Source organism: Oryctolagus cuniculus, chromosome Y (genome assembly GCF_051225735.1).
Source record: "Oryctolagus cuniculus isolate XC-2025 breed Fujian yellow rabbit chromosome Y, ASM5122573v1, whole genome shotgun sequence".
Classification (NCBI taxonomy): domain Eukaryota; kingdom Metazoa; phylum Chordata; class Mammalia; order Lagomorpha; family Leporidae; genus Oryctolagus; species Oryctolagus cuniculus.
In genome coordinates, this window is record NC_142889.1 from 11,673,857 (window position 1) to 11,699,663 (window position 25,807).

The 25,807-nt window shown below is 47.6% G+C and overlaps 1 pseudogene; it reads left to right on the plus strand.

The window, feature by feature from the left end:
• Positions 1–25,569, plus strand: part of LOC149119231 (uncharacterized) — a 216,358-nt pseudogene extending 190,789 nt beyond the window's left edge.
• The last annotated feature ends 238 nt before the right edge of the window (positions 25,570–25,807 follow it).

Genomic DNA, 25,807 nt, shown 5'->3' on the forward strand with positions numbered 1-25,807 from the left:
CCACTGTGGAGACCAGTATAGATGTTCCCCACAAAATTTTTTAAAAAATGATCTGATTTATGATGCAGCTATCCCACATCTAGTCATATGTTTGAATGAAATGAAATTAACACATAAAAGAGAACCTGTGCTCTCATGCCTGGCTTTATACACAGTAACAAGGTATGGAATCAATGTAGATGTCAATTGATTCATGAATAGGAGAAGAAAATTCAATACATAGAGACAATAGAATATTTTTGAGCCATGAATAGAATGAAATTCTAACATTACCCAAATATGGATCCAACTGGAAATTATTATATTAAGTGAAATCAGCCAATATTTCCCAAAAGAAAGTTGAAAACAATGTATTATCACACTTATATGAAAGTTTAATAAAAAAAGATCTGAAATTGTAATAATAACTACTGAAGACTAGGCATTATGGGGTCAGGGTAGAGAAAGGTTGGATAAAGAGTGTCAAAACATAGAATTAATAAATCTTAAGATTCCATAGTACAGTAGGATAACTATAGCTTATAATAATAAAGTTGATGTTTACTTTTTTGAAAACAAGTCCATTAATATCACAAAATGGATTTATTGCAATAATCATAGCATGGGAAAAGTGATATATTCTCATATACATGGCATAATTCAATAAATAATTATATCTATATAAAATAATATATCCATGCAATTTTTATAATTTTTTATATTAATGTCCACAAATAACAGAAGCATAATAATCTCCAGTTGCATCTATTTTGATGCAAATGCCAGGATTTCATTGTGTTTTGTGGCTGTCATATTCCATCACATATGTGTGTGTGTGTGTGTGTATATATTATATATATATATACATATATATATTACATATATATATTATATATAATATATATATGTAATATATATATATTACATATATATATTATATATATATATATATATAAATTCTATATCCAATCTTCAGTTTATGGACAACTAATCTCATTCCATATCATTTCTATTGTGCATTTGGCTGCCATAAACAGGTTTTATACGTTGATTTTATTTCTTTGGATATATCCCACTGTGTCAAATAATTGGATCATAAAGTAAATCCACCTTGAGTTTTTATGTCCCTCTATACTGTTTTTTCTTCTTCTTTCTCTTATTTTTTAACTTTTATTTAATAAATATAAATTTCCAAAGTACAACTTTTGGATTATAGCAACATTCCCCCCCTTAACCTCCCTCCACCTGCAACCATCGCATCTCCCACTCCCTCGCCCATCCCATTCTTCATCAAGATTAATTTTCACCAGCACTGTGGCTCAATAGGCTAATCCTCCACCTCTGGCACTGGCACCCTGGGTTTTAGTCCCAGTTGCCCCTCTTCCAGTCCAGCTCTCTGCTATGACCTGGGAGTGCAGTGGAGGATGGCCCAAGTGCTTTGGCCCTGCACCTACATGGGAGACCAGGAGAAGCACCTGGCTCCTGGCTTCAGATCAGCATGGTGTGCCTGCCTCAGCAGCCATTGTGGGGTGAACCAATGTCAAAAAAGAAGATCTTTCTCTCTATCGCTCACTGTCCACTCTGCCTGTCAGAAAAAATGATTCATTTTTGATTATCTTTATATACAGAAGATCAACTTAGTATATACTAAGTAAAGATTTCAACAGTTTGCACCCACACAGATACAAAATCTATACTGTTTTCTATAACAGTTACAGTAATTCTTTTTCCCACCAATAGTATATTAGTGCATTCTTTCCTCTACAATGTTTTCAGTATTTTTTACATTTTGATCTTGGCATTGTAGTCATTCTAACTGGGGTAGATTGATATACAACTGAGGTTTTAATTTGCATTTTCCTGACGGTTCGTGATATTAAGTTTTTTTGCATGTGTCTGTTGGTCATTTGTGTTTCTTTTGAAAAATATACATTGATATCCTTTGTCCGTTTTTTAACCATATTGTCTTGTTGATTTCTTGAGCTACTTTATATGTTCTGGATATTAATCATTTATCAGATACATAGTTTGCTGATTCTTTCACTCACATTTTTCTTTTCATGTTTTTTTTCTTTGCAGCGCAGAAGCATCTTAAGCTTGATATAATCCCATTTTTCTATTTTTTTTCTTTATTGCCTGTGCTTCTGGAATGTTACATATAAAAAAAAAATCTTTAGGCCAATGTACTGCAACATTTCCCCTATGCTTTCTTCTAATAATTTGATAGTTTTATATCCTAAAATTAGATTCTTGATTCATAAAGGCATTTTTGCATAGAGTATAATGTAATGGTCACATTTAAAACTTCTGCTTGTATAAATCCAATTTTCACAATATTTGAATTTTTTAGCACATTTATCGCATATTAATTGATTGTAAATGTACAGCTATTTCTGCTTTTTATATTCTGTTCCTTTGGGTTACATGTCTATTTTTATGCAGTGCCATACTTTTTTAATATTAATCATCCTGCAGTGTGTATTGTAATCTGATATTTGATGCCTATATCATTATTTTTATTGTTTAAGACAGATTTGGCCATTTAATGACATTTACATTTCTGTATAAATTTTAAGATTTTTTTTTTCTGTAAGGAATGTCCTTGAAATTTTGATGGGGATTGTACTGAATCTGTAAATTTAGGAGATAATGACATTTGGAATAATATTAATTCTTACAATATTTGAAGCATTAATTTTTTTCATTGTTTGTACCTTCTGTTTCTTTCATTAATGTTTTTTAATTTTCATGGTAGAAATCTTTTACATACTTTGTTAAAATATTCCATTATTAAATTTTTGGTAGCTTTTGTGAATGGAAGAGTTCTTATAAGTCCTTCTTCAGCAAGATAATTGTTGATAAGTATGAGTGATATGGATCTTTGTGTGTTCACGTTGCATCCTGAAACTGCTGAATTCTCATATAAATCCTAATAGTCTGTTGGTGGGGTCTTTTTGTTTCCCAATATAAAGAATCATATGAACTATAGTGTTACTTTAATTTCCACCTTTCCAATTTTATCCTTTTTGTTTCTTATTTCTTGCATTATAGCTCTAAATAAAACTTTCAGAACCATATTGATCACCATAGTGGAGATCCTTGTCTAGCTGCAGATCTTAGTCCAAATTCTTCCAGTTTTTCCCCATTCTATATGATATTTGCTGTGGGCTTGACATATATTTCCTTTATTTTGTTGAGGTACATTCCTTCTATACCCAATTTTTATGACTTTTATCATAAAAAGGATATTGTATTTTATCGAAAGTGTTTTCTGCATCTACTGAAGAACTTGTATGGATTTAATCCTTATTTTATTGATGTTATGTATCACATTTATTGATCTGGGTATGCTATATATAACAGCCCTGAATCCCTGGTATAAATTCATTTGGTCAGTATGGATGTGTCATTGAATTCAGTTTGCTTTTATTTTCTCAAATGTTTTTGCAGCTACATTCATCAAGGATAATGGTTCCTAGTTCTCTTTTGTATTGTATCCTTGTTTGGTTTTATCTTTAAGGTAATTTCAGCCTCATAGAGTAAGTTTTGAGTGGTTCCCTCCCTATCCATTGTTTTGAATAGTTTAAGAAAAATTAATGTTAGTTTATCCTTGAAAGTTTGGTAGAATGCATCAATGAAGCCACCAATTTCTGAGCTTAGTTTTGTAGGAAGGCTTTACATTTCAATCTCAACCTTGCTTATTGGTCTATCCAAATTTTCTATGTCTTCATGCATAAATTTTGGTGTATGTTTCATAAGGAACTGAAGGAGAGGACTAAGTTACTAAATAAAAGTGGTGGAGAGGTAGAGAGGTTGATTGCTTTCTTCAATCAGTTCTCACTGTGTTTATGCATTGAAATATTTAATTGTGACCTATAAAAGTGTATAATTTGGCTGGCGCTGTGGCTCAACAGGCTAATCCTCCACCTGCGGTGCTGGCACACTGGGTTCTAGTCCCAGTCGGGGCTTGGATTCTGTCCCAGTTGCCCCTCTTCCAGGGCAGCTCTCTGCTATGGCCTGGGAGTGCAGTGGAGGATGGCCCAAGTGCTTGGGTCCTGAACCCGCATGGGAGACCAGGAAAAGCACCTGGCTCCTGCCTTCAGATCAGCATGATGCACTGGCTGTGGTAGCCATTGGAGGGTGAAACAATGGCAAAAGGAAGACCTTTCTCTCTGCCTCTCTCTCTCTCACTATCCACTCTGCCTGTCAAAAAAAAGTGTACAATTCAATAAAATTTTAAAACGAATAGTTTTTATTGTGCTTTTAATGAGAATCAGTGAGAATGCCCAGGGTAAAGAGGCTTGGGATTAGCTTCTTTGTAACTCTAGAGTGTAGTAGCTAGGCATCTCTGATTTTCTGTCACTTGGCTTTGGAGTGATTTAGCAGAGGAATGCCAGACTAAAATGTGAAAACCTTATACAAAAGGCAGTTGGTGCTGTGTGATGAATTGTGGAGTTTGCCTAGAAAGCTGCATTCACAAGCCAGTCCTTTACCATCTCAAAGAATCAACTAACCCTGAGAACAGTTTGTCCCTGGGCAGCCTTCAGTTTATCTATCTCATGTAAATTCTCACTTTTGCAGAAACGTGTTATCATATTACTTTATATTGTTCATCTACCCATTTTATGGATGTTATCTCTTTCACTTCCTGTTATTGTTAAATTATGTCAATTGTCTATTCTCCTCATAAGTGTTGCTGTACTGTATTGATCATCTTTAAAGCATATTTTCATATCATTCATTTTTCTATGCCATGCTTCTGTTTTCTGTTTCATTGGTTTATATGATTCATATTTTTTCCTTCTATTTACATTGTGCTTCATTCATTTTACTCTGTATAGTTTAAGATTGAAGGACACAATTCCATTTTTAAAGACATTTATTTCTTTGAAAGGCAGAGTTACAGAAATGCAAAGGCAGAGAGAGAGTAAAGGAAGAAGAGAAAGAGAGAGAAAAATAGATATAATGAGAGAGAGAAAGAGAGAGAGAGGTGTTTTCCACTTTCAGGTTCACATTGAAAATGGACACAGTGGTTGGAGCTGGGCCAATCTGAAACAAGAGCCTGGAGCTTCTTCCAGGTTTCCCACTTGGCTGCAGTGGCCCAAATACTTGGGCTATCTGCTGCTGGTTTCCCAGGCACACCATCAGTGAGCCAGGAAGTAGGACAGCTGAGGTTCAAATTGGTACCCACATGGGATGCCAGCACCACAGGCCATGGCTTTAACTGCTGTGCCATAGAGCAAGCACCATATTTTCAATTTCAAAACATTCATTTTTTGCAGATGATTGAATTGAAAATTTGATCTTCAATAAAAATCCTTTCACTGATAGTAAAGTATCACATGCTCAGAGATTTAACTTTACAATACAGAATTCCTCAGAATAAAGTTTAGTTATTTTTTTTTTGATAGCATTCTTGTTGTTAGTGGCAAAGATTCAATTAAGCAAGTCTGGTAATTTAATTATGGCAGTATTTTTCTTGTTCTCTTTCAGATTTTTAAGGAATCTTTTTATCACAGCCACCAAATGGTCAAGTTTTACTTAAGGAAGTAAATACAATATTTTTGAAAACATCATTCTCTTCTTTGCATATTAAAAGTTGCATCAATTTTTTATTATGGAAATGTTCTTATGCTTTAGGAAATATAATGTGCCTTATAGCAAGGCCATTTCAATACATTTGGTTTTGGTTCTGAAGACTACATGTCATTTTAGGTGAGTATAGATGTCTCTAATTTCTGTTTGTATTGTGCTTTCATTACCTTCATTCCCAGTACCATTTTGCGAGGTACTCTCTGCATTTTTCAGTATGGCACCTGACCTCAATCAAAGGAATCAACTTGTGATATTTTAGATACAAGTATGAACAGCAACTATTTGGAGGAGGATGTACATTCATATTTGAAAAATGTGATTAGTATCCTTCTTAACTCTTCAGTGGTATGTTTTATCTTCAACCTGTGCCTCTGTGGCTGAGTGGAGTGATTGCTCCCTCACTGAATACAGAGGTGCTTCATAAGGCAAGTCAGCTCTGGTCAGGGCTCAAGTGTGGGACAAGAATCCAAGGTGACACCCACATTGGGCCTGGTGAATATGTATTGTCAGTAAGGTGGAGGGTAGGAGCATGCCTGTTGCTATAATCGCAACCTAACTCCTCTCTTCCATGTTGATCAATGCTCAGGATTAGCCCCTGATGGATATAAACCTCACCCATGCTGAAGCATGAACTGCAAAACAGGATCTGTGCAGTCCTCAGGGTGAGCATGGGACCCTCTGTAGTGACCTATCTCAGGCAGTTAGGGTGATCTGAGATTCTGATGCCAGACACAGTGATTGCCCAGAAACCCAGTTAGGCCCCATGCCATATCCTGCAGTCACAGATTTCCAACAGTCATGGGGTGAAGAAGATACCCTATGCCCCATGAGCCTGCCTCATCCATGTAGAAAGCAGAGTTGTTTTCAGAGCCAGCTGCTTAGGGGTGATCTGCCTTGGCAATTTGAGCCCCAGAGCCTGTGATATGTTGAGAGGTTGGGGGCGCCTCTAAATCCTAAATAGGAGCACAGCTCCCTCTCAGCCCTTCCAACCAGACTCAAAGTCAGTGGAGAACACAGCATTTTTCTTCTAGGAATCTCCCCCAGTCACACACAGGAGAGCCACCGCAGCTTCTGCTGGTGTCAAGATGGTACCTTCTCCCTGTTGTGAGCACCCTTGTGTGGGGATGAGGAGAAAGAAATGTGCTTTTCCTTCACTGGATGAGGTGCTTATCCTCCCTCTCCCTTGGGCTCCAGATGGATTCAAATTCAGTGTAGTCTGAGAGGTTCTCCCTCATGCCATATCACCAGTGGTACAGGCTGCCACAGTGTGCCCTCATCTTGATATTAGAACCTTTTGTCTCCTTGAGGATTGTGGGATTCACGTGTAGTGTGACACTTGCTGCTGTGTATCTGCACTCTCCATGCTGCTCCACAGCATTCCTATTCTTTCTGTAGAATTTCCCTGCAAGCTTCTCTCCAACTCTCCCCTGAGAATTTACTTTCTATTTTTTTCTAGTACTTCCTCTTGTCAGAATCAGCACCTCTCTTTCCTAGTCAACCATCTTTGAATCCCCTCCAACTTGTACTTTTATAAACAATTTTTGTCAAGAGAAATTCTGCATAAAGCAATTTTAGGTGGCGTTGTCCATTCACAACTTGCATTCTTACATGTGTTGAAGAAACTTTATATGGCAGAATGATCAGAGATTTTTAAAATATATATTAAGGAATGTATAACACAATGGTGAGAAATACAATTGTGAAGTATATGGAAATAGCCAAAATAAATACAGTGAGTAGTTGTAAGAAACGCCTCGGAAAATTTATGTAAGTAAGAAAAAAATTGGGGCAAAGACAGAACCCACTATGTCACAATAATATTTATCTCTATAGAAGAGCAAACTACAAAAGATATAGCTCAGTTTTTCTCTCCATAATTTTGATTGAAAAACATACAACTTATTTTCTGAACAAAAAGTACAATTTCTACAAGTTTAAGCTACTAATATAGCCCTTGTAGAAATTATGTAGTTCATTTTTATTTCCTTAAGAATACCTATGCCACTAAATCATCAATCTAGAATGTACATTATAAGCATAAAGCTGGTGATTTATCCAAAATCAAAAGAAAAAAAAAAGGAAAGCATCTTATCTCGGTAGGGCTTTAAGGAAGAGAGCTACTGTAGATTATGTCTATATTGGTATGGAATCCAAACCCAGACAGTGAGTAGTCCCTGCTGATGCTTCTGTCAGTATAAAATCTGATGCAGGAAGTTAGACCCACATCAGAACAGAATTTGGTGTCATCTGGTTTACCAAGGATATATTCCATATTTTCTAAGACACTTAATCATCCCCATTCCATCCATGTGCACATCTTTATATGGACACCTCCTCTTCTTTTTTAAGATTTATTTATTTATTTGAGAGTCAGAATTACAGAGAGTGAGAGAGGCAGAGAGAATTGTTTTCTATCTACTTGTTCACTCTTGAAATGCCTGGAACAACCAGAGCTGGGCCAATCATATAATCCAGGAGCATGGACTTTCTTCTAGGTCTCCGACATGGGTGCAGGTGGTACTTGGGCCATCTTACACTGGTTTCCCAGGCCATTAGCAGAGAGCTGGATTGGAAATGGGTCAGGCAGGCCTCAAACCGGAACCCATATGTGATGCCAACACCGCAGGTAGAGACTTAGCATACTAAACCAAAATTCCAGCCCATGCACCTCCTTTTCTTGAGTTTGATCCTTTAGGTCCAATTAATTTCATGGTGGAAGAATTCCTAAATCAACAATTCAGATATCAGATCTTAGAGACTGACCATTCCTACCACTATGGGGCCAGCCAGCCCAATGTTGGTAAGCAGAGTAACTCCACCTGATGGTGACATGGACCATAATCTTAATCATTCCTTCTATAAATTGTATCCTCAGTATCTGATGGGTCCCTGCAGCCCATTAAGAGGGTCTCAAGGCATGCAGATCCTTGAGCACCATCTCCCAGATATGGCCCTACTTGGAGAGCAAGTCCAGGGGATTGGTCTCACACATCTAACTTTGAAGACTGCCCAAGAAGATTCAGATTTCTTCCATGCCACCACACTCCTCCACCCAGAACAACATCCAAACTGCCAGGTGATGTGTCTCTTCACAGCCCATGAGGATATCACCACTACTATGCCCAGGTCTGCCTATACCATCCACATAGGCTCCAAAGCACTCTGCACACTCCAATGCACATGTTAATCACTTCTAACTTTCAGCTTGTATAGTAATTGGATGATTATTGAAGAATTTCAAGTTATCTGTGTTATAATTCAGATTAATAAACAGGAATGCTTCTCTATACAAATATATGTGCTCATGCATATATACATAAAGATATCTTCCTTCTCAGTTTGAATGTGTTTTCATTCTTGCCTAATTAGTCTCATTAAGTCTCCTAGGGCTATGTAGATTACAAATGGTGAAAGTTTTCTTTCATTATTTATTATGTTGAGATAGTTTTCTAGTACTAATTTTTTGAGTCTCTTTATCATGAAAAGGTGTTGTGACTTTTTTTCTGTATCAGTTTAAATGGTCATATTTTCCCCTTCATTCTGATAATGTGGCATTATGACAATAATTCATTTTCATAAGTTGAACTAACCTTGCTTTCTAAGAATAAATCTATTGTGTAAAATCTTTTAAACAAGCAGTTGCAATTATTTTGGAATTGTTTTGTACAGATTTATTGTATCAAGATGCATAATAGGTATGAATTTTTGGGATCCCTCTTTTTCTTTTTCTTTTTTTTTTTGACAGGCAGAATGTATAATGAGAGAGAGAGAGACAAAGAGAAAGGTCTTCCTTTTCTGTTGGTTCACCCCCCAATGGCTGCTGCAGCTGGCACACTGCGACTGGTACACAATGCTGATCTGAAGCCAGGAGCCAGGTGCTTCTCCTGGTCTCCCATGCAGGTGCAGGGCCCAAGGAGTTGGGCCATCCTCCACTGCACTCCCAGGCCACAGAGGAGAGCTGAACTGGAAGAAGAGAAACTGGGGCAGAATCTGGCACCCCGACCAGGACCAGAACCTGGGGTGCCAGCGCCACAGGCAGAGGATTAGCCTATTGAGCCGCAGCACCAGCTTGGGCTCCCTCTTTTGCTAGCAGCTTTGCCTGCCATTCTTATTAGGGTATTGTTTTCTTCTTAAAATAAATTAGAAATCTTTCCTTCCTTAATTTTCTGTTTGGAAAGAATTGTTATTAATTATTTTGTATTTTTTTTTAATTCATTCATGAATGCATTCATCCTCAGCTTTATCTCCATTCTGGGGTTTCATTATTAATTCATGTCTATCTCTTATTAATTTTCTCATTAATTATAATTACCTTTAAAATTTTTTGTAACTTCTTAAAATCTCAAGATATCTATTTCACTCCATTACATTATATTTTAGATACTATGTTAGTTATCCCAGATCCAGGAACACATATGGTATCTATCATCTCAGTATTGTCTTATCTCACTCAGTATAATGGCTTTCAGTTGTGACCATCTCATTACAAAAGACAGGATTTCATCTTTTTCTCAGCTGAGTAGTATTGCATAGTGTAAATATAACAAAATTTCTTTAGCCAGTCATCAGTTGATGGGCATCAGCATTGATTCTGTCTTAGCTATTGTCAATTGTGTTGTAATAAACATGGAGGTTCAGGTAACTCATCTACTGTTTTCTTTTGTTTTGTGTAAATTCCCGGGAGCATGATGGTGTGATGGCTACACTGTATCTCTGAGATCTCTGTCTTCCATGGTGGTTGCACCAGTTTACATTTCCACCAACAGTGTACCAGGGTACCATTTTACCTACATGCTCTTCAGCATTTGTTGATTTCTGTATGTGGGCTGTTCTAACTGGGGTGAGATGAAACCTCATTGTGGTTTTGATTTGCATTTCCCTAATGGTTACTGACCCTGAACATTTTCTAAGTGTCTGTTGGCCACTTGAATTTCCTTTCTTGAAGAATGCCTGTTCAACTACTTTTCCCATTTCTTAACTTGGTTTGCTGTTATTGTTGCTGTTGTTGTTGAGTTTCTTGAACTCTTTATAGATTCTGGATGTTAACCCTGTATCAGTTTTGTAGTTTGCAAATAATTTCTTCCATTCTTTCCATTACCTCTTACTTATGCTGACTGGTTCTTTTACAGTGAAGAAGATTCTCAGCTCTATGTAATCCCATTTGTCTTATTTGGATTTGATTGCCTGTGCTTCTGGAGTCTTTTCCAAGAACTCTTTTCCTATGCCATGCTATTCATGGTATCAGGTCATAGATTTTTGTCTTTGATACACTTTGAGTGGATTTTTGTGTGAAGTGTGAGTAGGAGTCTAATCTCATACTTCTGCACATGGAGATCTAGTTTCCCCAGAGCCATTTGTTAAAGAGACTCATTTCTCCAGTGGTAGATTTTAGCTTCTTGAACAAAGATAAATTGGTTGTATGCATGGATTCACTCCTGGAATTTCTATTCTGTTTCATTGGTCTACCAGTCTATTTTTCAGCCAGTACCAGGCTGTTTTGATTATAACTTCCTTGTAGTATGTCTTGAAATCAGGTATTGTGATGCATCTGCCTTTGTTCTTATTACATAAGATTGTTTTAGGTATTCGGGGTCTCTTTTGTTTCCATATGAATTTTAGCATCATTTTGTTCTGGACAGGAGAAGAATGTCTTTAATATTTTCATTAGAAATACATTGAATCTTCAAATTCCTTTTACTAATATGGGCATTTTGATTATATTGATTCTTTCAATCCATGAACATGGATAATTTTTCAATTTATTATGTCTTTTTCTATTTCTTTGGCATTTTGTAATTTTCACCTTAGATATCTTTGACATCCTTGGTTAAATTTACTCCAAGATATTTGATTATTTTGGAACTATTGTGAATGGAACTGATCTTTCTCAACCATTACCTTGTCTGTGTATACAAAGACTATTCATTTTTCTGTGTTGGTTTTATGAAACTCAGAGTCAGTGCTGAATGCTAATTTTCCCCATGGTAAAAATCCATATATCACAAGAGTTCACATTACCCACCAGCCACAGCCCTACTCTTCACAATTGTACTGGGCAGGTACAAGAGTTCTCATGGGTGGCACTTTCCTTCTGTGGTGCTGGCTCCCATTCCACACCCATTGCAGGGTAAGCAGAGTGGAAGGTTGCTGTCCCAGTGTCTGCATGGGGGCAGACCCCAGCAGTGCTCTCAAACTACTCTATTTGCCCCCGCTGACAGTTCCTTTTAGCTTCTGTGTGTGCACAGAAGAGCTGGAGCAGCTGCTACTGTTTATGTCTGAAATGGCACAACCTTTTCACAGTTAGCCACATGGCACTGGTGTGGAGGAGGAAGAAATGGAGACAGAGATGCACCGCTTACCCCACTCCCCATTTGAGCAGTATCCTATCTCTCCTGAGGGTTCTGGGCCAGACTCAAGCATGGTGTTGTCTACTAGGCTGCCCTCCAGCCATATCAACAGTGGAACGGGCCAGTGCAGTCTTACCTCAACTTGCTAGCCAGTGTGGGCTGCTGGTTTCTTTGTTGTGTTCATGCTTTGTGCTCCATGCTGCATGCCTGTATCTTCCACTCAGGTCAAGACCATTTCCACTACTTTCACATCACCTCCAACTGCAGTTGTCCCTGCAACTTTTTTTTTTCACAAATTTCATAGAACCTAGAGCAGACCTACCTGCTACTATTCCATCATCTTGCATCCCCCATAACATACTGTTGATAGACCGTGCTTTTAGAAACTTTTAGGCATGGAAATATTTATGAATGTGCCTTATAATAGTTATACCTATTTAAGGAGTCACTATTTTGTCATGTTTTATCTTTCTTTGTGTCTTGTAGTATGTTTGTCTAATTCTACTTATTTATAACAATACAGCCTCTTCTCTCTTTTGATTGCCATTTTCATGAAAAAACTTGTCCATCCTTTCAGTTTCTTTCTTTCTTTTTTTTTTTTTTGACAGGCAGAGTGGACAGTGAGAGAGAGAGACAGAGAGAAAGGTCTTCCTTTGCCGTTGGTTCACCCTCCAATGGCTGCCGCGGCCGGTGCACCATGCTGATCTGATGGCAGGAGCCAGGAGCCAGGTGCTTTTCCTGATCTCCCATGGGGTGCAGGGCCCAAGCACCTGGGCCATCCTCCACTGCACTCCCTGGCCACAGCAGAGAGCTGGCCTGGAAGATGGGCAAATGGGACAGAATCCGGCACCCCAACAGGGACTAGAACCTGGTGTGCCAGTGCAGCAAGGTGGAGGATTAGCCTAGTGAGCTGCAGCACCGGCCCCTTTCAGTTTCAAAATAAGAATCTGTTCATATCTGATTTGAATCTCTTATAGGCACTATATAGTTTAACTTCTGTTTGTTTTTATCCATTCAAGCTATCTCTGATTTTCATTGGGAAATATTATCCATATTCTATGTTCTCATTGGGAAATATTAAATATGGACTAGATTACTTAGTTTTGCCATGATGTTCCATGTTGTCTCTAGGTCTTATATTTTCTTTTTCAGTGACCCCTACTTTTGTTGGCTTCCTTTCTTTTTTTGACAGGCAGAATTAGACAGTGAGAGAAAGAGAGACAGAGAGAAAGGTCTCCTTCCATTGGTTCACCCCCCAAATGGCTGCCACAGCTGGTGCACTCCTCCAATCCGAAGCCAGGATCCAGGTGCTTCCTCCTGGTCTCCCATGTGGGTGCAGGGCCCAAGGACTTGGGCCATCCACTGCCTTCCCAGGCCACAGCAGAGAGCTGGACTATAAGAGGAGCAACCAGGACAGAATCAGACACCCCAAATGGGACTAGAACCCAGGGTGCTGGTGCCACAGGCAGAGGATTAGCCAAGTGAGCTGTGGCACCGGCCTTTGTTGGCTTCCTTTATGTTCAGTTTTTGACACATTCTGAATACCTTCTCATTCCTTTTTTATACATAAAATGTCTTTGTGGGATTATATTATTATTTTATCTATGGGGATTATAAATGTTGTTCTAAAGTTGTAATGATTCATGTCAAGTTGATTCTGACTTAAGTGTATATGCATAAATAATTTTTCCCTAATCTGTGGTAACTAATAAATTACTTGAAATTTAATATGTTGGAGTGAAATTGACATTTTGAGATTCAATGATTGTTTATTGCCCTTGTCTTTTCTGTTGAGGAACAGTGTTTTCTTATTCATACTATTTGTTGAACTGCTTTCTTAGTGTAGGGTTAATATAATTAGTATAAAGTAAACTGAAAATAGATCTTTGTAAAAATTAAGAGTGAAAATAGGGGAGAAAGGAGGATGAGATGTGGGAGCATGGGCCATAGGAATGATGAGGTGGGAAGTATAACCATGTTACTAAATCTGTGTATATGAAATATATACCTTAAGTAAAATTTTAAAATATATTTCTCATTGGGAAATTTTATTCCTGGACTGATGAATTAATTTTGGCAACAAAGTACGTAGTTTTGCCATGTTCTGTGTTGTCTTTAGGTCTTATATTTTCTTTTTTAATGTTTCCTACATCATTGGCTTCCTTTGTGTTTAACTTATTTTTTTGTAGTGACTCATCCTGATTACTTTCTCATTTCCTTTTATATATAAAAATGGCTCTGTGGTTATTATGGGGATCACGCATATTGTTCTAAAGTTACAATGACTCATGTTAAATTGATACTACATTAAATGTATATGCATACAAAAATTTTAATTCTTTGTAGAATTCATTTATAATAATTAATATTAAGTCTTTAAAGTTTATATTATTGATGACACAAATTATATCTTTGTATATTACAAACCATCAGAAGTGATTCATTTGGAAAATTATTTTATGATTCATTTATTTGAAAGCCAGAGTTACAGAGAGAGAGGGAGACACAGAGGGATGCCTTCCATCCACTATTGACTCCCCAGATGGCCACAACATCCAAAGCTGGGCCAAGACAAAGCCAGGAGGAAGGAACTTCATGTGGTCTCCCACATGAATAGCAGGGACTCCACAGCTCCAGCTCCTCCTCAGTGACCAGCCACTTGGCAGCTCCAGCTCCTCCTCAGTGACCAGCCGCTCCAGCTCCAGCTCCTCATCAGCATCCAGCCAATCCAGTTCCCGCTCCTCCTTGGTGTCCAGCTGCTCCATAGCTCCAGCTGCTGCTCAGCATCCAGCCGCTCCAGCTCCAGGCCCTCCTCAGCCCTCAGACGCTCCAGCTCCAGCTCTTCCTCAGCATCCAGCTGCTCCACAGCTCGAGCTCTTCCTCATCCCCCGGCCACTCCACAGCTCCAGCTCCACCTCAGCCCCTGCTGCTCCACAGCTCCAGTTCCTTCTTGGCATCCAGCTGCTCCATTTCCAGCTCCTCCTCGGTGTCCAGCCACTCCACAGCTCCAGCACCTCCTCGGGTCCAGGAACTCCAGCTCCAGCTTCTCCTCAGCATCCAGCTATTCCAATTCCAGCTCCTGTTTGGCGTCCAGCTGCACCACAGCTCCAGCTCCTCCTTGGCATCCAGATGCTCCATCTCCAGCTCCTCCTCAATATCCAGCCACTCCACAGCTCCAGCTCCTCCCTGGTGTTCAGCCTCTCCAGCTCCAGCTCCTCCTCGGTGTCCAGGCATTCCAGCTCCAGCTCCTCCTCAGAATCCAGCTACTCCAGTTCCAACTGCTGTTCGGTGTCCAGCTGCTCCATAGCTCCAGATCCTCCTCGGCATCTAGCTGCTCCAGGTTCAGCTCCTCCTCATTGTCCCATTGCTCCAAAACTCCAGCTCCTCCTCAGGTCCTGGCAGCGTGGCAGCTCCAGCTCATCCTTGGTGTCCAGCCACTCCAGCTCCAGCTCGTCCTTGGTGTCCAGCTTCTCTGCATCTCCAGCTCCTCCCCGGTGTCCAGCTGCTTCAGCTCTAGCTCCTCCTTTGCCACCAGTCACTCAGCAGCTCCAGCCCCTCTAGGCCCACAGCCACTCCAGTTCCAGCTCCTCCTCTGCATCCAGCCACTCCGCTGCTCCAGCCATTCTTCAGCCACTGGCTGCTCTTCATTTCCAGCTCCACCTCAGCCCCCGCCACTCCACAGCTCTAGTTCCTCCTCGGCATCCAGCCTCTCCAGCTCCAGCTAATCCTCAGCGTCCAGCCACTCAGCAGCCCCAGCACCTCCTTGATGTCCAGGTGCTCCACAGCTCCAGCTCTTCCTCAGTGTCCAACCACTCCAGCTCCAGCTCTTCCTCAGTGTCCAGCCACTCCAGCTCCAGCTCCTCCTTGGCTCCCAGCCACTCCAGCTCCATCTCCTCCTCGGCATACAGCCACACGACAGCTCCAGCTCCTCTTCAGTGTCCAGCTGCTCTGCAGCTCCAGCTCCCCTCCACATCCTGGCAGCTTGGCAGCTCTAGCTCCTCCTTGGCCCCTGTCACTGGGAAGCTCCAGCTCCTACTCGGCTCCCAGCCACTCCAGCCCCAGCTCCTCCTCAGTGTCCAGTGGCTCCAGCTGTAGCTCGTCCTAGGAGTCCAGCTGCTCTGCAGCTCCAGCTCCTCCTCAGCCCCTGGTTGCTCCATACCCCCAGCTCCTCCTTGGCATCCAACTGAACAGCTCCAGCTTCTCTTGGCATCCAGCCACTCCATAGCTCCAGCTCTTCTCAGCCTCCAGCTGCTCTGCAGTTCCAGCTCCTCCTCGGCATCCAGCAGCTCCAGCTCCAGCTCCTCCTCAGCTTCCAGCCAATAAAGCTCCAGCTCCTCCTTGATGTCCAGCTGCTCCACAGCTCCAGCTCCTCCTCAGTGTCCAGCTGCTCTGCTGCTCCAGCTCCTCCTCAGCATCCAGCTGCTCAAGCTCCAGCTCTTGCTCAGCATCCAGCCACTCTGCAGCTCCAGCTCCGCCCTGCATCCTGGCAGCTAGGCAGCACCAGCTCCTCCTTGGTGTCCAGCAGCTCCAACTCTAGCTCCTCCTTGGCCCCCAGTCACTCGGAAACTCCAGCACCTCGTCGGCTCCCAGCTGCTCTAGCTCCAGCTCCTCCTCAGTGTCCAGCAGCTCCAGCTCTAGCTCGTCCTAGGAGTCCAGATGCTCTGCAGCTCCAGCTACTCCTCAGCCCCTGGTCGCTCCATACCCCCAGCTCCTCCTTGGCATCCAGCTGACCAGCTCCAGCTTCTCAGCGTCCAGCCACTCCGCAGCTCCAGCTCCACCTTGGCTCCCAGTCACACCAGCTCCAGCTCCTCCTCAGCCCCCAGGAGCTGCAGATCCAGCTTCTTCTCAGCATCAAGTTGTTCCAGATTCAGCTACTCCTCAGCTCCCAGCCACTCCTCCTTGGCATCCAGCTGCTCCAGCTCCAAACCCTCCTCAGTGTCCAGCCACTCGGCAGCCCCAGCTCCTCCTTGACGTCCAGCCACTCTGCAGCTCCGGCACCTCCCAGGCTCCTGGCCACAAGGCATCTCGGGCACATCCTAGGCATCCAGCTGCTCCAGCACCAGTTCATCCTTGGTGTCCAGCTGCTTTGGAGCTCCAGCATCTCCTCGTCCAGCCCTTCCAGCTCAAGCTGTTAACCAGCATCCACCCACGCTGCAGCTCCAGCTTCTCCTCGGCTCCCGGCTGCTCAGCAGCTCCAGCTCCTCCTCAGTTCCCGGCCGCTCAGGAGCTCCAGCTCCTCCTCGGCTCCCAGCTGCACCAGCTCCAGCTCCTCCTCAACCCCAAGGAGCTCCAGCTCCAGCTCCTCCTCAGCATCCAGCTGCAGCAGCTCCAGCTCCTCCTCAGCATCCAGCCCGCTCCAGCTCCAGCTCCTCCTTGGCATCCAGCCACTCGGCAGCTCCAGTTCCTCCTTAGTGTCCAGGCACTCCATGGCTCCAGATTCTTGGCATCCAGCTGCTCAGAAGTTCCAGCTCCTCAGCCCCTGGCTGCTCTGCAGCTCCAGCTCCTCCTCAGCCCTCAGATGCTCCAGCTCCAGCTCCTCCTCAGCGTCTAGCCGCTCAGCTGCTCCAGCTCTTCCTCAGCCTCTGGCTGCTCTGCAGCTCCAGCTCCACTTCAGCCCTCAGCCGCTCCAAAGCTGTAGCTCCTCCACAGCATCCAGCCACTCCTTCCCTGTTCCAGCTCCTCCTCAGCATCCAGTTGCTCGGCAGCTCCAGCTCCTCCTAGGCCCCCAGCCTCTCCAGCTCCAGCTCCTCTTTGGTATCTAGGCACTACAGCTCCAGCTTCTCCTCAGCATCCAGCTACTCCAGTTCCAGCTCCTGTTTGGTGTTCAGCTGCTCCACAGCTCCAGCTCCTCCTCAACATCCAGCCACTCCAGCTCCAGCTCTTCCTCGTTGTCCAGTTGCTTGGAAACTCCAGCTCCCCCTCAGCTCTGGGCAGTGCAGCAGCTCCAGCTCTTCCTTGGTGTCCAGCTTCTTGGAAGCTCCAGCTCCTCCCTGGTGTCCAGCTGTTCCAGCTCTAGCTTCTTCTTTGCCCCCAGTCTCTCGGCAGCTCCAGCCCCTCTAGGCCCTCAGTTGCTGGCTGCTCCGCAGCTCCACCTCAGCCCCTGCCACTCCACAGCTCCAGCTCCTCCTCAGCTCCCGGCCACTCAGCAGCCCCAGCACCTCCTCGATGTCCAGCCGCTCCACAGCTCCAGTTCCTCCTCAGCTCCCGGCCACTCGACATCTCCAGCTCCTCCTTGGCATCCAACTGCTCCAGCTCCAGCTCCTCCTAGTGTCCAGTTTCTCCAGCTCCAGCTCCTCCTCAGCCCCCACTGCTACACAGCTCCAGCTCCTCCTCAGCCCCCACCACTCTGCAGCTCCAGCTCTTCCTCAGCATCCAGCCATTCCACAGTTCCAGCTCTGCGTCAGCCCCTGGGCACTACACAGTTCCAGTTCCTCTCTGGCATCCATCAGCCCCAGCTCCAGCTACCCTTTGGCATCCAGCCACTCCGCAGCTCCAGCTCCTCCTCAGATCCTGGCCACTTGGCAGCTCCAGCTCCTCCTCAGCTCCCATCCACTAGGCAGCTCCAGCTCCTCCTTGGTTCCAGGGCTGCTCGGCAGCTCCAGCTCCTCCTCGGTGTCCAGCAGCTCTAGCTCCAGCTCATCCTGGGTGTCCAGCCACTCTGCAGCTCCAGCTCCTTGGCTCCCGGCCACTCCGCAGCTCCAGCTCCTCCTTGATGTCCAGATTCTCCAGCTCTAGCTCCTCCTCAGCATCCAGCTGCTCCAGCTGCAGCTCCTCCTGTGTCCAGCTGCTCCAGCTCTAACTCCTCCTTGGCCCAAGCTACTTCACACCCCCAACTCCTCCTTGGCTTCAAGGCACTTGGCAGCTCCAGCTCCTCCTTGGTGACCAGCTTCTCTGTGGCTCCAACTCCTCCTCAGACCCTGCTGCTATGCAGCTCCAGCTCCTCCTTGGCATCCAGCCACTCCACCTCCAGCTCCTCCTTGGCATCCAGCCACTTTGAAGCTCCAGCTCCTCCTCAGATCCTGGATGCTCGGCAGCTCCAGCTCCTCCTCAGAGTCCAGCCGCTCCAGCTGCAGCTCCTCCTTGGAATCCAGCCACTTCAGCTCTAGCTCCTCAACCTCCACCTGCTCCAGCTCTAGCTGCACCTCAGCATCCAGCCACTCCACCTCCAGCTCCTCCTCAGTGCCAGCTGCTCCACCTCTCCAGCTCTTCCTCAACCCCCAGCTTCTCCGCAGCTCCAGCTCCTCCTCAGTGTCCAACCACTCAAGCTCCAGTTCCTCCTCAGAGTCCAGCTGCTCCAGCTCCAGGTCCTCCTCGGCCCTCAGACACTCCAGCTCCAGATCTTCCTCAGGGTCCAGCCGCTCTGCTGCTCCAGCTCTTCCTCAGCCCCTGGCCTCTCTGCAGCTCCCACTCCACCTTGGCATCCAGCTGCTCCAGCTCCAGCTTCTAATCGGCGTAAAGCCACTACGCAGCTCCAGCTCCTCCTCGGCTCCCGTCCACTCTGCAGCTCCAGCTCCTCCTTGGTTCCAGGGCTGCTCGGCAGCTCCAGCTACTCTAGGTGTCCAGCTTCTCCAGCTCTAGCTCCTCCTCAGATCCTGGATGCTTGGCAGCTCCAGCTCCTCCTTGGCATCCAGCCCTTTCAGCTCTAGCTCCTCCTAGACCTCCAGCCACTCCAGCTCCAGTTCCACCTCAGCATCCAGCCACTCAGCAGCTCCAGCTTGTCTTCGACTTCAGCTGCCCTGCGGCTCCAGCACCTCCTTGGCTCCCAGTTGCTCGGCATCCCCAGCACCTACTCGGCATCCAGCCACTCCAGCTCCAGCTCATCTTTGGTGTCCAGCTGCTCTGCAGCTCCAGCACCTCCTCGGCATCCAGGCGCCCGGCAGCTCCAGCTCCTCCTTGACGTCCATCCACTCTATTTCCAGCTCCTAATCGGCTTCAAGCCACTATGCAGCTCCAGCTCCTCCTTGGCTCCCATCCACTTGGCAGCTCCAGCTCCTCCTCAGTTCCTGGCCGCTCCTTAGCTCCAGCTCCTTTTCAGTGTCCAGGTGCTCTGCAGCTCCAGCTCCTCCTCAGCATCCAGCCTCTCAAGCTCCAGCTCCTCCTTGCCTCCCAGAAGCTCAGCAGCTCCAGCTCCTCCTCAGTGTCCAGCTGCTCCAACTCCAGCTCCTCCTTGGCTCCCTACAGCTCAGCAGCTCCAGCTCCTCCTTGGTGTTCAGCCACTCCAGCTCCTCCTCGGCATCCAGCTGCTCCGCAGATCCAGCTCCTCCTCACATCCTGGACACTCGGCAGCTCCAGCTCCTCATCAGAGTCCAGCTGCCCCAGCTCCAGCTCCTCCTCAGTGCCCTGCTGTTCTGCTGCTCAAGCTCTTCCTCAGCCCCTGACCACTGTGTAGCTCCAGCTGCACTTCAGCCCCCACCGCTCCACAGTTCCAGCACCTACTCAGCGTCCAGCTGCTCCACCTCCAGCTCCTCCTGGGCGTCCAGCTGCTCAGCAGCCCCAGCTCCTCTTTGGCGTCCATCCGCCCCATGGCTCCAGCACCTCCTCAGCTCCCAGTCGCTCAGCATCTCCAGCACCTAATTGGCGTCCAGCCGCTCCACCTCCAGCTCCTCCTTGGCGTCCAACTGCTCCAGCTCCAGCTCATTCTTTGTGCCAAGCTGCTCTGCAGCAACAGCACCTCTTCAGCATCCAGGTGCCCAGCAGCTCCAGTTCCTCCTCAGCTCCTGGCTGCTCGGCATCTGCAGCTCCTCCTCGGCATCCAACCCCTCCAGCTTCAGCTCCTCCTCAGCATCCAGCCACTCGGCAGCTCCAGGTCCTCCTCGACATCCACCCCTTCTGCAGCTCCAGCATCTTCTTGGCTCCCGGCAACTTGGCATCTCCAGCACCTCCTAAGCGTCCAGCTGCTCTAGCTCTAGCTCATCGTCGGTGTCCAGCCACTCCAGCTCCAGCTCCTCCTTGGTGTCCAGCCACTCTGCAGCTCCAGCTCCTCCCCAGTCCCTGGCCACTCCTCAGCTCCAGCTCCACCTCAGTGTCCAGCCACTCGGCAGCCCCAGCTCCTCCTCAACATCCAGCTGCTTCAGCTGAAGCTCCACCTCGGTGTCCAGGCCCTCCAGCTCCAGATCCTCCTCAGCGTCCAGCTGCTCTGCAGCTCCAGTTCCTCTTCAACCCCCAGCTGCTCGAGTTCTAGCTCCTCCTCAACACCCAGCTGCTACAGCTCCAGCTCCTCCTTAGTGTCCAGCCACTCCACTTCCAGCTTCTCCTCAGTGTCAGCTGCTCCACAGATCCAGCTCCTCCTCGGCATCCAGCCACTGCAGCTCAGCTCATCCTCAGCATCCAGCCACTTGGCAGCCCCAGCTCCTCCTTGAAGTCCAGCCGCTTGGAATCTCCAGCTTCTCCTAGGCATCCAGCCACTCCAGCTGCAGATCCTCCTTGGCTCCTGGCAGCTTGGCAACTCCAGCTCCTCCTCGCCATTCAGCCACTCCAGCTCCAACTCCTCCTGAACATCCAGCTGCTCCAGTTTCAGCTCTGCTTGGCTTCCAGTTGCTCCACAGCTCCAGCTCCTCCTCAGCATCCAGCCGCTCCAGCTCCAGCTCCTCCTTGGCCTCCAGTCGCTCGGCATCTCCAGCTCTTGTTCGGCCCCCAGGTGCTCCAGGCCCAGCTCCTCCTTGGCGTCCAATTGCTCCAGTTCTAGCTCCTCCTCAATCCCCAGCTGCTACAGCCCCAGCTCATCCTCAGTGTCCAGCCACTCCAGTTCCAACTACTCCTCGGTGTCCAGCTGCTCTGCAGATCCAGCTCTTCCTCAGCATCCAGCCACTCCAGCTCAGCTCCTTCTCAGCATCCAGCCACTCGGCAGCCCCAGCTCCTCCTTGAAGTCCAGCCGCTCCAGCTCCAGCTCCTCCTTGGCTCCCGGCTGCTTGGCAGCTCCAGCTCCTCCTAGGCTCCCAGCCGCTCCAGCTCCAGCTCCTCCTTGGCTTCCAGCCATTCCAACTCCAGTTCCTTTTTGGCTCCCAGCCACTTGGCAAGTCCAGCTCCTCCTCAGTGTCCAGCCACTCCAGCTCTAGTTCCTCCTTGGCACCAGTTGCTCCCCAGTTCCAGCTCCTCCTTGGCGTCCATCCACTCCACAACTCCTGCTCTCTTCAACCCGTGGCCACTCTGCGGCTCCAGCTCCTCCTCAGCTCCAAGCCACTCCAGCTCCAGCTCCTCCTCAGCCTCCAGCTGCTTGGCAATTCCAGCTCCACCTTGACATCCAGCTGCTCCACACCTCCACTCCTCCTTAGCTACCGGCCACTCCAGCTCCAGCTCCTCCTTGGCTTCCAGCCGCTTCAGCTCTAGCTCCTCCATGAACTCCAGTTGCTCCAGCTCCAATTCCACCTCAGCATCCAGCTGCTGCAGCTCCAGCTCCTCCTCAGTGTCCAGCTGCTCTGTGGCTGTAGCTCCTCCTCAGCCCCTGGTGCTCTGCAGCTCCAGCTAATCCTCAGCACCCACTGCTCTGCTGCTCCATCTCTTCCTCGGCTCCCAGCTGCTCTGCAGCTCCAGCTTCTCCTTGGCATCCAGCTGCTCCAGCTGCAGCTCCTCCTTGGCATCCAGCCACTCTAACTCCAGCTCCTCCTTGGCTCCCAGCTGCTCAGCAGCTCCAGCTCCTCCTCAGTGTCCAGTCACTCCAACTCTAGCTCCTCCTTGGCCACCAGTTGATCCTCAGCTCCACCTGCTCCTTGGCATCCAGATACTCACAGCTCCAGCTCCTCCTCGGCTCCTGGCTGCTCCAGCTCTGGCTCCTCCTTGGCCTCCAGCTGCTCAGCAGCTCCATCTCTTCCTTGGCATCCAGGTGCTCCAGCTCCAGCTCCTACTCGGCGTCCAGCTGCTCCAGCTCCAACTCCTCCTTGGCTCCCAGCCACTCAGCAGCTCCAGCTCTTCAGTGTCCAGCCACTCCAGCTCTAGCTCCTCCTTGGCCACCAGTCACTCGGCAGCCACAGCTCCTCCTTGGCATCCAGCTGCTCCAGCTCTAGCTCCTTCTCAGCCCTCAGCCCCTCCAGCTCCAGCCCCTCATTATCCAGCCATTCCAGTTCCAGCTGCTCCTCAGCATCCTGCTGCTATGCATCTCCAGCTCTCCCTCATCTCCTGGCCACTCGGCAGCTCCAGCTCCTCTTTGGCATCCAGCTGCTTCAGCTCTAGCTCCTCCATGACCTCTAGCCACTCCAGGTCCAGCTCCACCTCCACATTCAGCTGCTCCAGCCCCAGCTCCTCCTCAGTGTCCAGCTGCTCTGCATCTCCATCTCTTCCTCAGCCCCCAACAACTCCACAGCTCCAGCTCCTCCTCGGCATCCAGCCAATCTGCAGCTCCAGCTCCTCCTCAGATCCTGGATGCTCAGCAGCTCTAGCTCCTCCTCATAGTCCAGCTGGTCCAGCTCTAGCACCTCCTTGGCACCAGTCGCTTGGCAGCTGCAGCTCATCTTCGGCCCCCAGCCTCTCCAGCTTCAGCACCTCCTCGGTGTCCAGCTGTTCCAGCTCTATCTCCTCTTTGGACCCAGTTGCTCTGCAGCTCTAGCTCCCATTTGGCCCTAGCCACTCCACTTCTAGCACCTCCTCAGTGTCCAGCCGTTCCACAGATCCAGCTCCTCCTCAGTGTCCAGCTATTCCAGCTCCAGCTCCTCTTCAGCAACTAGCTGCTCCAGCTCCAGCTCCTCCTTGGCTGTTGGCTGCTCAGCAGCTCCAGCTCCTCCTCAGAGTCCAGCCGCTCATCTCCAGCCGCTCATCTCCATCATTGGCCCCCAGCCACTCCAGCTCCAGTTCCTCCTTGGCCCTCAGCTGCTCCAGCTCCAGCTCCTCCTCAGCATCCAGCCATTGCAAATCCAGCTCCTCCTCGGCATCCAGCTGTTCAAGCTCCATCTCTTTCTTGGCATTCTGCCACTCCACAGGTCAGGCTCCTCAGCCCCCAGCTGCTCCACAGCTCCAGCTCCTCCTTGGCCCCCAGCCACTCCATCTCCATTTCCTCCTCAGTATCCAGCCGCTCTGAAGCTCCAGCTCCTCCTTGGCTCCCATCCGCCCAGCAGCTCCACCTCTTCTTTGGTGTCCAGCCACTCCAGCTGCAGCTCCTCCTCGGCCCCAAGCTGCTCCACAGTTCCAGCTCCTCTTTGGCTCCTAGCCACTCAATATCTTCAGCTCCTCCTTGGTGTCCAGCCCCTCCAGAGCTCCAGCTCCTCCTTGGTGTCTAGCAGCTCCTCAGCTCCGGCTCTTCCTCGGCATCCAGCTGCTCCACAGCTCCAACTCCTTGGAGTCCAGCCACTCCAGCTCTAGCTCCTCCTCAGCCCCCAGCTGCTCCCCAGCTCCAACTCCTCCTCAGTGTCCAGGCACTTAGCATCTCCATCTTCTCCTCAGCATCCAGCCGCTCCAGCTCCAGCTCCTTGGCCCCCAGCCACTCAGCAGCTCCAGCTCCTCCTCGGTGTCCAGCTGTTCCAGCTCTAGCTCCTCAGCATCCAGCCACTCAAGCTGCAGCTCCTCCTAAGCGTCCAGCCACTTCAGTTCCAGCTCTTCCTCAACCCCCAGCCACTCTGCAGCTCCAGCTCTTCCTCAGCCCCCAGCTGCTCCACAGCTTCAGCTTCTCCTCGGTCTCCAGCTGCTCCAGCTCCAGCTCCTCCTCAGTGTCCAGCTGCTCAGCTCCTCTTTGGTGTCCAGTTGCTCCACAGCTCCAGCTCCAGTAGCTCCTCTGGCTCCCCGAATGCCTCCTGTCACAGGCAGGACAACAAACGGTGCCTGTGCTCCAAATCCAAACCACCTAAAATGGAGAGGAAAAGATGGAGCACATCTCCTAAATCCACCAAAGTGCACATTTGGAGGCTCACCAGGAACGTGACCAAGGACCACATCATGGAGATATTTTCCACTATGGGAAGAGTAAAATGATTGACATGCCTGTCGACAGGATGCACCCATCTGTCTAAAGGCTATGCCTGTGTGGGGTTTGAGGAGGCCAAGAAGGCACTGAAGTACATGGATGAAGCACAAATTGATGGCCAGGAAATCACTGCTACTGCTGTGCTGGCCTTCTGGCCCAGGCCACCCCCTTGGGGATTCAGTCCTCCCAGGAGAATGCTTCTGCCACCTCCTATGTGGTGCAGGTCACCCCCCATGGATGAGAAGATCTCCCTGAGGTCAGGTCTCCCGTGCACTGGCAATCTCGCTCTCCTGGCTGCCGCCACCACAGGAGCCCCTCCAGCTCCAACTCTTCCCACCGAAACTTGTTCCCCTGTAACTTATATCCCAGCCACCTCAGTTCTGTTGCTTTTCTGGCTGGAAAAGAATCAGTAGGAAAGGGAATTCCTCATGCAGGCAGGCTTCAGTGTCCACAGTGGAGTCATTTTCTCTGCAGGTCGAGTTCTGGCTGCAGAGACTTGAGGGTGTGGGGTTGTGCCTGGGAAGATGCCCTCCAGTTTCAGAGCCATAAAGCTCACCCATTCCTGATTCCCAAGAGTCCCTTCAGCAGAGACAAGTGAGGCTTCTGGTACAACGAAGCTCCGTCTGGCAGTGCAGTGACCCTTCCACTGGTGGCCTGGGCCAGGCTGTAGCCTTCTCACACCCTTGCTGGGCACTGCTGTCCTACAACCAGCTGCTGTTGGCCCAGAGGGGTGGCCATGAATGGCTCTGTCTCTCCACATACTCCTCACACCCCTCTCCAGTTCCCATCACTCATTGATGTTGAGTGAGCTGAGAGCCCGCTCTGCAGGGTCATCATGGAAACCCCCCATTGGCACCTGCCACTCACGGTGGGCTTGCTGGTTACCTTGGTATTGCTCTTGTTGGCTTTTATTGTACAGTCAGTACTACCAAATTCTTGTTTTGAGTTTTGTAACTTTACAACATTTTAGATAACTGTTGTGTTTGTTCTTTGTTGTGTA